This window comes from Danio aesculapii, chromosome 21 (genome assembly GCF_903798145.1).
Source record: "Danio aesculapii chromosome 21, fDanAes4.1, whole genome shotgun sequence".
NCBI classification, from domain to species: domain Eukaryota; kingdom Metazoa; phylum Chordata; class Actinopteri; order Cypriniformes; family Danionidae; genus Danio; species Danio aesculapii.
In genome coordinates, this window is record NC_079455.1 from 14,206,972 (window position 1) to 14,219,324 (window position 12,353).

The 12,353-nt window shown below is 35.4% G+C and overlaps 1 protein-coding gene across 1 annotated transcript in view; it reads right to left on the reverse strand.

Moving 5' to 3' along the window:
* The window catches only part of pfdn1 (prefoldin subunit 1), a 38,185-nt gene that overhangs the window by 23,794 nt on the left and 2,038 nt on the right, over window positions 1-12,353 (reverse strand). The window lies entirely within an intron of this gene.

A 12,353-nucleotide genomic window follows, 5' to 3' on the forward strand; every position in this document is an offset into this window, starting at 1 on the left:
GAAGAAAGAAAGAAAGAAAGAAAGAAAGAAAGAAAGAAAGAAAGAAAGAAAGAAAGAAAGAAAGAAAGAAAGAAAGAAATAACAAAAAAAGAAAGTAAGAAAGAACGAATAGTAAGAAAAAACGAAAAGAAAGAAAAAACGAAGAACAAAGAAAGAAAAGAACGAAAAGAAAAAACGAACGAAAAAAAGAAAAGAATGAAAAGAATGAAAAGAAAGAAAAGAATTAGAAGAAATAAAGATAAGTAAGAAAGAACGAAAAGAATGTAAAAATAAAAAGAAAGAAAATAACGAAAGAAAAGAATGAAAAGAACGAAAAGAACAAAAAAGAAAAGAACAAAAAGAAAGAAAAAACAAATGAATGAACAAACAAACAGACAGACGGAAGAAAGAAAGAAAGAAAGAAAGAAAGAAAGAAAGAAAGAAAGAAAGAAAGAAAGAAATAACAAAAAAAGAAAGTAAGAAAGAACGAATAGTAAGAAAAAACGAAAAGAAAGAAAAAACGAAGAACAAAGAAAGAAAAGAACGAAAAGAAAAAACGAACGAAAAAAAGAAAAGAATGAAAAGAATGAAAAGAAAGAAAAGAATTAGAAGAAATAAAGATAAGTAAGAAAGAACGAAAAGAATGTAAAAATAAAAAGAAAGAAAATAACGAAAGAAAAGAATGAAAAGAACGAAAAGAACAAAAAAGAAAAGAACAAAAAGAAAGAAAAAACAAATGAATGAACAAACAAACAGACAGACGGAAGAAAGAAAGAAAGAAAGAAAGAAAGAAAGAAAGAAAGAAAGAAAGAAAGAAAGAAAGAAGAAAGAAAGAAAGAAAGAAAGAAAGAAAGAAAGAAAAAAACAAACAACCAAAGAAAGAACGAACGAAAGAAAGAAAGAAAGATTAACTGTCCTCAATCTGATACATAAGAAAAAAAAATGTGTTAATTCTTGAAAGGGTCACCAAAAAATACTGATCTACATTTTCAACAGCTGGAAAGAGATGAAGAAACAAGTCGGCATGACACATCAGACCCAGAGAGATCAAAGCAGACTGGACTTACTACATGTCCCACCCATCCCGTATTCCATCTCTTTATACACTCATATCAAAGGTCTGTGATTCAGATCATATCTCTCATTCTCCTTGAAGACCTCTGAAATTCGAAGGCCCATTTCAAAGAAACAGCTGGAGGCGTCTGCCCTTCTTCCACTCGCCATTGGAATAACTCTCTTATCATCTCTTACATTCAAGAATGCTACTTCCCATTTCACTCTTCGTAGTCTATTTTTAAATGCATTCTGCCGAGTTAACCAGAACTATTTTTACAATTACATTCGGTCATCCGGTCACACATTTCGTTAAAAATGGCAGACTAATTTATGGACAAAAGAAGTGACTGTCTTTAAAAGTGAAACGCTGAGTCATTTAGTTGACCATTTTGTTCAATACCACAGATTCATTAAGAGATAAATCATCATTGTTTTGTTCAGAGATGTGCAACTGTGGTTTTGATTTGAACTGTTTCCAGTGTCAAAATAGTGCAAAGACAGAATATTCTAACGATTATCACTCCATATGCAGCATTTCCTCATTGCAAGTATCATGGCGGAGGATTAAACTCATTATAATTTGACCAAATTGCCTGCTGTTGGTGTGTCACAATGTAGTTTTAAAGAAAGCAGTTGATTAAACTGCTGTTTATTTATAAGGATACCCATTTAATGAAAATGTTTTTTCCGATGGTTGCAGCATATCAGTAGGCATTTACAAGTGAGAGCATCCTTACCACAGACAGTTGTTTTGGAATCTGGTGTATGTCTCTATTGTAGTTAAACGTGACATACACTACCTGACAAAAGTCTTGTCGCCTATCCAAGTTTTAGGAACAACAAATAATAACTTGACTTCTAGTTGATTAGCTGGTATACAAAGTGGCTTCTATAAAAGGCAAAAGCCTCTAAATTATGCTTATTTGACCAAAATAAAATATAATAATGCCTTGACATTTAATGATTTAATTAGGACATTAGGTTCTGACTTTGCTTTGACAAAAGTCTGGTCACTTAACAGAAATAATGTACAGTATAGAATATAAAGTCATGGTGCAGTGGAAAAATAATAATATTGTGTATGACTCCCATGAGCTTGGAGGACTGCACCCATACATCTCTGCAATGACTCCAATAACTTATTAATAAAGTCATCTGGAATGGCAAAGTAAGAGTTCTTGCAGGTCTCCCAGAGTTAATCAAGATACTTTGGATTCATCTTCAATGCCTCCTCCATCCTACCCTAGACATGCTCAATAATGTTAATTTCTGGTGACTGGGCTGGCCAATGCTGGAGCACCTTGACCTTCTTTGCTTTCAGATACTTTGATGTGGAGGCTGAAGTATGAGAAGGAGCACTATCCTGCTGAAGAATTTGCCTTCTCCTGTGGTTTGTAATGTAATCTCCAGCAAATGTCTTGATACCTCAGGTTGTCTATGTTGCTATCCAATCTGCAGATCTCTCGCACGCCCCCATACTGACTGTAACTCCAAACCATGATTTTTCCTTCATCAAACATGGCCGATTTCTGTGAGAATCTTGGTCTATGCAGGTTCAATAGGTCTTCTGCAGTATTTGTGATGATTGGGATGCAGTTCAACAGATTCATTGAAAAAAATCTACCTTCTGTCACTTTTTCAACTAGAAGTCAAGTTATTATTTGCTTCTCTTACAACTGGGATTGATGACAATACTTTTGTCAGGTAGTGTATAAAAAATGGAATTTAAAACAAATATATTTTAAAAATGTGGTATTAATTATATATTATTTGTTCTAGAACAAAGCAATTTGATTAAGGGCAGTGTAAATTAAATGCTATATAAAAATTAGGACACTGACCATTTTATTTGTTTTGCTTATTGTTATTATTTATGTATTGTCATTCAGTAAATTATATAAAGTTAAAATCTGAATTATTAGCCCCCCTTTGATTTTTTTTCTTTTTTAAATATTTCCCAAATGATGTTTAACAGAGCAAGTAAATTTTCACAGTATGTCTGATAATATTCTTTCTTCTGGAAAAAGTCTTATTTGTTTTAATTCGGCTGGAATTAAAGCAGTTATTAATAAAAAAATAAAAAAAAACATTTTAAGGTTGAAATTATTAGTTCTTTTAAGCTATATTTGTTTTCAATAGTCTACAGAACAAACCATCGTTATACAATAACTTGCCTTATTACCCTAACCTGCCTAGTTAAATTAATTAACCTAGTTAAGCCTTTAAATTTCACTTTAAGCTGTATAGAAGTGTCTTGAAAAATATCAGGTAAAATATTATGCACTGTCATCATGACAAAGATAAAATAAATCAGTTATTAGAAATGAGTTATTAAAACTATTGTGTTAAGAAATGTGTTGAAAAAAAATCTTCTCTCCGTTAATCTGATATTGGGGGGAAAAATAAACGGGGGCTAATAATTCTGACTTCAATTGTATGTTAAATAAATAACAGCTGTATTAATGAAATAATGTTGTACAATAAAATTGTCTGTGTTTATAGTGATCTTACTCTATTCCCTAACTTTTTTATTGGAAGGGAAAAAAATCATTACTGTTATGGTAAATCCACTTAACTGTTAATATTGCTTTCCTCAGCAGACATTCAAACCAATGCTTTAATAAGATGAAGTTTGAAATACATAAATAATGAATATAATATGTCTCTCTTTCAATCTTTTAACCTCTCCTTCATAATTAGGCAGATTATTATTCTATAGAGTTGTAATTCAGTGTTTTCTTAGCTTTGGCATTTATGGTATTAAAGTTGGTGGAAAATATTGAATGTGTTATATTGACAATGATCATTTTCAGTACATACAGTTGAAGCCCCCCTCCCCCCCTGTTTATTTTTTCCCCAATTTCTGTTCTGTAGACTATCGGGGGAAAAATAGCTTAAAGGGCTAATAATTTTGACCTTAAAATGGTTTTTAAAAAATTTAAAACTGCTTTTATTCTAGCCGAAATAAAACAAATGAGACAAAATAAAATATTATCAGACATACTGTCAAAATGTCCTTGCTCTGTTAAACATCATTTGAGAAATATTTAAAATAGAAAAACAAATTCAAATGGGGGCTAATAATTCTGATTTCAAGTGTAAATGCTCTAAATAATCAAATTTTCTGTTCATATTTCACTGAAACTATTAAATATAAGCAATTAAACTGGTAATAACTGGTAAGTGGTCTCTTAATTTTTTTCCAGAGCTGTATGACCAATGCATATAATTTACCACAGGATTAAGTGAAACTTGACAAATTACACTACAGCTGACATGATGTGGTACAATACTGAAAGATTACAGCTATTCACGCTTTCATGAGCTTGTTTATTTAGTCTGACAGGAAATTTAAACCATCTCTAAAGCAATTACCATTGTGCACTGTGAGATAACAGTTAACAGTATTTTTAGAACATGACATTAAATTTCCATCATAAGGAAATAAACACTTCCCTCTATCCTTCTCATGAACTTTTCCAAATCTTAAAATATCTTCGCCTCATGAAAGATACAGAGAAGGACTCAATGACAGGCGGTGCTTTTCAACTGATGTGGGTCATGAGAAAAAGAAACTGTGAAAATGATAAAGGTAGGTTGCTAACAAAAGCATCTCTCTTATGTCATGCAAGTTAAAAATAACAGCACAGATCTGAGAGCTGTTGAAACAGAAGATCCCTTTGTCAGAAAGCCTGACCTCCCTTGAGTCTACAGGTGGCCACGGTTGCTTGTGAAGTTCAGGTAAACATCTATACGACAGCCTTTTTATTCTGTTATGAACAATGACATCAGTGAGAAGTTCAGCCTGAATGCTTTTGTCCACACTGTGAATGATGTGGTCTTAACTTACAAGCTCAGAATCTGTTTCATGTGCATAATGTCTATAACGTTATTGATTCACACAATGGTGAAAAAATGAACACTGGTCAACCATCAAATGTGTTCAACAGACAAGTTGAACGCCAGTCACTTATGGCCCGTTTCCACTGAGTTGTACAGTATGGTACGGTTCGGTTTGGTTTGGTACGCCTTTTGACAGTGGAAACAGCCATACTTACGCAACAAGCCAGAATGAAATCAAAAACCTGCCATGTTTGAAATACACAGCGAGAAATTACTGCGGAATTATATATACATATAATAATGAGCCATTGTCTACCCGGGCTCAAACAAACTTTGTCATCGTCTTGATGAACAGCTACAAAGCCAAAAAGAAGAGCAGATTTACCCTGTGCTCCATAGTTTTTAAGTCTGAAGTGCAAGTGGTTTCGCTTTCTTGCTTGCGCTCGCCGTGCGTCTAACGTTATATCTGAAATAACAAACTTCTTGAGCTGATAATAATAACGTGCGCTTGATTATTGACGTGCGTTTAAAACCCGATCCTGTCAGATACTGACAAACGTGAGAGTGAAGCGCGAAAAAAAGGAGAAGCTGAAAAAAAGGAGCACATTATTATTATTTTTTTTACTTATTCTTGTTTAACTATTATCTTCACCTTTTGGACTATTATGAACTCAGAAAGATGGAATTGCTCTCTAAAAGAGGCTACATGTGCTACTGAAAATTACAGACACAGATGAGAGGTTTGCTCTGTCTGTGGGCTATATTTCCTGTTGTTTTTTAACCTAAATAAGTACTAAATGTCTGCTTTGTGTAGTTTATCTGTAATTGGTAACATATCGGAGACTGTAAGGGTCAGTATGTGTTCATATATGTTGCATTTATTTATTTATTTTATATAATATAATTACAGACGTTACAGTAGGCTATTTCGCACTGTCATTGATCTGCAGTTATAATCAACTCATGTTCATAGAAAAGTTAGTAATAAACATCTATACAGAAGTATTTATGTGTATGAAGCATCTGTTTTGTGAGAAGTGCATCTCATATGATATGTGAGTGACCCATTCAGCTTTACTGTAGACATTTTTTCGAGCAAAAATGACGTTGACTGAAACTTTCTGTTATACACCACGCTCACCAAAAGGGTACCCTTGGTAGTGGAAATGCAAGCCTGATAAGGGTGACCTGTACCGACCCAATTTTTTATCTCAAAACTCACTTTCAGAAAACAGCGAGTGTCTTAAACATCTCAGCTGCCATCTGATTAGAATTCAGAGCACTGTATGAGGCAGAGATATATTTATAAATGTTTATACAACAGTTCTGTCTTATTCTCGAATCTCAAATTGTCTGTCTGGTCCTCGAATCTGTGCAATATTCTGCAATGACAACATTCTTACAGCCTCTTCACTCTTGTGAATTACTCCGCCCACATTGACTGACAGCAGATCAATAAACTCACTACAGTTTGAAAATTATTATGTATTATTATGTACTTCTGAGGCTTTTACAGGCGATAATGTAGTTGTTTAGATTGCAACTATGCAGTTTATTTATAAGGATAGTGCCTATTTTAAATATTTATTATTTCGGAGATCGGCAGCCATCAGCCTGCATGTCATACTAAGCAGAGCATAGACAGTTGCATCACAAGATGGCAGCAGAGACCGCATAATAGTGGAGAAAAACTCAGCATTTTCTTTTCGATTTCAAACTACTGCTGATGAAATCATTATTAAACAGGTAAGTGGCATTCTAAGTCGATCTCTCTCTTTAGTATGTTGTAGTGCTGTGTTTATATAATAGTAAACTGCTAGTGTTTTCTTTGCTTTGGCTTTTTCAGAGAAATACTGGGAAATGTCTGTAGACTGATGGCATTTCACGCCGTTCAGCCTTACAACCTTAAAATGTCAGTTATCACTTTAGACATTACACTAGAGAATCATTCAAACACTAGCTCTAAAATGAAGTTGGTGAAGTAGCGACAGTTTCTGCTGTTCTGATGTCAGCTGCAGATGTGAATGAATGGCGGAAGAAAGTAGTTCCTCGTACAAACGCATTTTTGAGACTCTCTGTGTTTGATTTTCTTCTTTTTATATACACAATTATGCCATCGAACTGTTGTATAAATGCAATATCACACTCGTAGCAAAGCAATATGGCTGTATATTGTCACTAGTGAGACACTAAGGCAACGAACGCCTCCCACCAGTTCTGATATACATCCAAAATTGCATTACTAGGAGTTTGATACTGTTCATATCCACTATAGATTTATTTGCCAACAACAGCTATAATCAACACACATTAAGCTTAATTGTACTACAGGGCTGTTAAATGCTTGAATCTGATGAGCACTCTAGGTGTACTATTATTATCCGATAAACACACAGCTCAAGTAGTTGTCTTGACCGCATTACAGTTCAAGATCACTAAAAATGTTTATGAAGAACTTTCTATTATTTCACAGCCTACAACAGTTAAAAATAATGATAAAAAACAAAGGACTTTGGGTAAAACATTTAAAAAAAAAATACTAGTCTACACACAAAAATCTGACAAATGTCTTAAACGGCAACATGTGAACAATGTCCATAAGTCTATAAATAATGTATAACTGGGATAATTCTTCTTGTATAACTGGAGTAATTGACTCTAACTCATTTATTTAAGAGAAAACAATGCATTCTGCTAAGCGTCTTGGCCATAGCACCACCTGACGATCAAGAATTCAATGGTTCGTCATCAATTATTTCAAAGACCAATTAAAGTAATAAGATAAATCATATAAAATTAAAAAGGGTTTCTGCCGGTTTCTTCAAATAAAATTAAAGACTTTTTAAGACTCTTTTAAAACCATAATTAATCAAATTTTAGACTATTGCAAGGCTAAACACTAACATTTTTTTTCTAATGGCCCAGTTACTTTTGTAAATAGTTTTTGTATTAATGGAAGATCATGTAAAAGGATGTGTTGCTTTAGATTTCTTTCCCTATTTAGGGAATTTAATTTGGAGATTTTACTGTAAAAATGTCTAACAGTTGTTGTGAATTGTATCTCTTTGCAATAACAACCTAAATATGAAAAAAATAAGTTTTGAGATGGAATATAGGCGATTGGGTGTTGGACACAAGGAAATTAAGACCTGTTTAAAATTATTTAAAAAAAACAACAAAAATTTTGTTGTTGAAACTTAAGACCCGCTGAGACCCTTCTAAACTGTGTGTGGGTGCAAATATATGGTTTTATATTTTATGTGTTTCTTCCCTGTGCCTTTATTTGTTGGTACTGTAAGTCTGCATCTGCATGTCATGAATTAAACTTTGTATGCACTTCCACTCCTGTTTCAACTGAAAGGATAACAGTATTGTAGGACTTTACTTCTAATGAACTGTTTAATGAAAAAAAAGTAAAATGTTGGCTGTAATAGCAATCAGGAATTACTCAATGCTGATTTGATGCACATAAGTAATGTACTACCATTAAATTTCCTTCTGATTATTTAACAAATAAACAGCTAAAAAGACCAGAATATATTGGACAACATGCTTTTCTAACATAATAATTGAATTTATATCATGCAGTTCATTTTTAAATTAGCTTATATGAGATATAAATAAACTAAATAAAACAAGTGCAATCACCACACACACACACACACAGGACTACGGTTGTATCATAATATCAATATTACATCAGAACATATTCACATGGTGGGGGGGATTTTAGTAAAACTTCAGACCAAAGGTTTGTGATGCTGGGAAACCCGTGACAAAATCTGCGATTCAACACCCCACATAAGGAAACAAATTGATGCGACACTGAATCAAATGCATCCGTCATTTTCATAAAGCCACACACACCGATGACGACGATGACATCTGTCATCACTGTTTCCTTACAATGACTTCTTGGTAAGTTAAACCAAGAATGAATACATCAGTTCTTTTAGAGAATGTTTTTCCACCTACGGAATGTTAGACTACGTATGGAATTATAGTACGACTTTCTTGTTAAAATGACTGACTAAGGATTTCACAAAGCATTTAGGAATTATTTTACAAACATGGGGGCTGGCAGAAGATTATTTACAAGGACGAATAAATCTCCAGAAGTAGGAGAGGTTTTATTTTAATGGCTCTAATAATATACAGATACAATAGAAACATTGTGGCATGCAGCAAGTGCATGTTTTTGTGAGAAGATAAGTGCATCATGAGGGCTGCGTATCTCTTGTGGTTTTACCAAAGAAATGGAACGCTGTGACGTCTGCCCATCATCTTAACCACACATGCTTCTCCATGAACACACCACAGAGCTAAAAACAAGACCGGGGGCTTAAGCCCACAATCAACGAGTGTGACATTCTGAGTGAACTTGCAAAAGTGTGGGGGAAACATGCACATATTGCTGAGGGGAAAAATAACCGCAAGAGCATGAGAGTTTTGAAAAAAAAAAAAAACATGTGGAGAATGCTACAAAACTGCAGGCCGTGTGAATGCTTTAAGAAAGCACTTATACATTTGTCTGTGTCTGGATTTAGGATTTATAGTTGCATCTTTGAGAGGAACATATTTTTGCTTTATTCTATAAAGTACTGATGACATCATTTTAAAAATGTGTTTTATAATCTTTTTTTTGTTTGTTTTAGTTGTTGCCTTTATTACAATAGGAGAGAATGTATACTTGAAGCAAAGTTGGAGGGATACCAATTTTTAATCATTAATTTTACTTCGGCTTATTTATCAGGAATCGCCACAACGGAATGAACAACCAACCGTTGTTTCAGCCAAACGTTTTTTGCAGCAGATGCTCTACCAGCCGCAGTATTGGATAACACCCATAACTCATTCACACACACGCACTCATACACTAAAGTCGATTTAGTTTCTCCAATTCACTTAAAGCACATGTCTTTGGACTGTGGGGGAAACTGGAGCACCCAGAGGAAACCCATGCGAATACGAGAACATGCAAACTCCACACAGAAATGCCAACTGGTCCGGTCGGGACTCAAACTAGCCACCTTCTTGCTGTGAGGCGACAGCGCTACCCACTGAGCTACCGTGTCGCCAATATGCTTCTCCATTAAATTTGTGTTTAAATGCCTAGATCATGTGATGACCCTATGGTTAAACTGAAGTAAAACTGGAATGACGTGCCTCGTTGCTTTTTCTGTATGCCAAGTGATATGTTTGCTCAGCATCTTCAGGTCCCTTCCTCATGTAGAACTGGATTTTGATGAAATGGAAAAGCTGTTAATTCTTTTAAAATTCTATTGTGTGTGAGAAACTTTTTATCTATTAGTTAGCTGCCAGTAGAAAGATGTTTATTGTACCGTTCTGATAAGATGCAAGACATCCTTGAAGTAGATAAGCATTCTTTGTGTGTGTGTGTGTGTGTGTGTGTGTGTGTTCCTTATTGGAGGAGACTTGCTTGTAATCATTGGTGATTTTGTTTTGGATTTTACGCACACATGTTGAGATTGTCTAAGTCTATCTGTGTTCTAAGCAATCAGGTTAAAGCACCTATACTGTATGGATGACGCAGTTAGTGATGTTATATTAAAGTATAATTGCTGTTATTTTAATGCTGTATGAGAGCGGCGTACAAACTCTGTGCTTAGTCCCTGCTGTATCAGGGGTCGCCACAGCAAGAATGAACTGCCAATTACTCTTGCATTTGTTTTACCAGCTGATGTCCTTCCTGCCACAAACCAAAACTGAGAGCACAACCCTCAGTGCTGGGAAACACTCACACACTCTCTTATTCACACTCTATGGCCATTTTAGTGTATCCACTTCATCTTTATCGCATGTTTTGTACTGTGGGGGAAACCCAAGCAGACACAGAGAAAACATGCAAACAGAAACACCTCCAGGACTCTAACCAGCAACCGTCTTGCTGTGAGATATTCATACTAACCACTTAACCACCGTGCCACCCCCCTAAAGTCTTACTGTTAAAAGAAAAAACCTTTTGCATCCAAATCAAGGCATGAAAATGTTCTGTTTATCATTAGCATTTGATGATTTTTTTCTTTAGCTGATGGATTATAAAAACACCACAATCCATTAAGAATTTTAAGATGATACACACAGATAAAACAGACTATTTTAAATGAATAGTTAACCCAATAAGGAGCTACTCACTTTCAATTTGCTTGAATCTCTTTCTCCTGTTGAACACAAAAGACTGGAAAACCAGAAGCTTCTATATACTTCTATATGTACTTCTACTAGCAACCCAATGCATTTAGGCATGTAGACATGGTCAAGACGATCTACTGCAGTTCAAACTGAGCATCAAAATGGGGAAGAAAGGTGATGTAAGTGACTTTGAATGTGACATGGTTGTTGGTGCCAGATGGGCTGGTCTAAGTATTTCAGAAACTGCTGATCTACTGAGATTCACGCGCAACCATCTCTAGGGTTTACAGAGAATGGTCAGAAAAAAAGAAAAAAATATCCAGCTGGAGTTCTGTGGGCACAAATGCCTTGTTGATGCTAGAGGTCAGAGGAGAATGGCCTGACTGGTTCCAGCTGATAAAAAGGCAACAGTACCTTAAATAACCACTTGTTACACCCGAGGCATGCAGAAGAGCATCTCTGAACGTACAACACGTCAAACCTTGAGGTGAATGGGCTACAGCTACAGAAGACCACACCGGGTGCCACTACTGTCAGCTAAGAACAGGAAACTGAGGCAACAATTCGCACAGGCTCATCAAAATTGGACAATAGAAGATTGGAAAAATGTTGCCTGGTCTGATGAGTCTCGATTTCTGCTGCGATATTCGGATGGTAGAGTCAGAATTTGGCATCAACAACATGAAAGCATGGACCCATCCTGCCTTGTCTCAATGGTTCAGGCTGCTGGTGGTGGTCTAATGGTGTGGGGGATATTTCCTTGGCATGCTTTGGGCCCATTAGTACCAATTGAGCATTGTGTCAGTGCCACAGCCTAACTGTGTATTGTTGCTGACCATGTCCATCCCTGTATAACCACAGTGTACCCATCACTGTGGGTACATGACCACAGTGGTTTCTTGAACATGACAATGAGTTCACTGTACTCAAATGGCCTCCACAGTCACCAGAGCTCAATCCAATAGAGCACCTTTGGGATGTGGTGGAACGGGAGGTTCGCATCATGGATAAGCAGCCGACAAATCTGCAGCAACTGCGGGATGCTATCATGTCAATATGGATCAAAATCTCTGAGGAATATTCCGAGCAACTTGTTGAATCTATGCCCTGAAGGATTAAGGCAGTTCTGAAGGCAAAGGGGGTTCAAATAGGTACTAGTAAAGTGTACCTAACAAAGTGGCTGGCGAGTGTATATTCTTATATACTTATATGACTTTCATGTCAGTGGCCACCAGTTTCCAACATTCTTTAAAATATCTTTTGTGTTCAACAAAAAAAGAAAGAAGTGATGGATGTGGATGAGTTAATAGTAAGTAAAACAT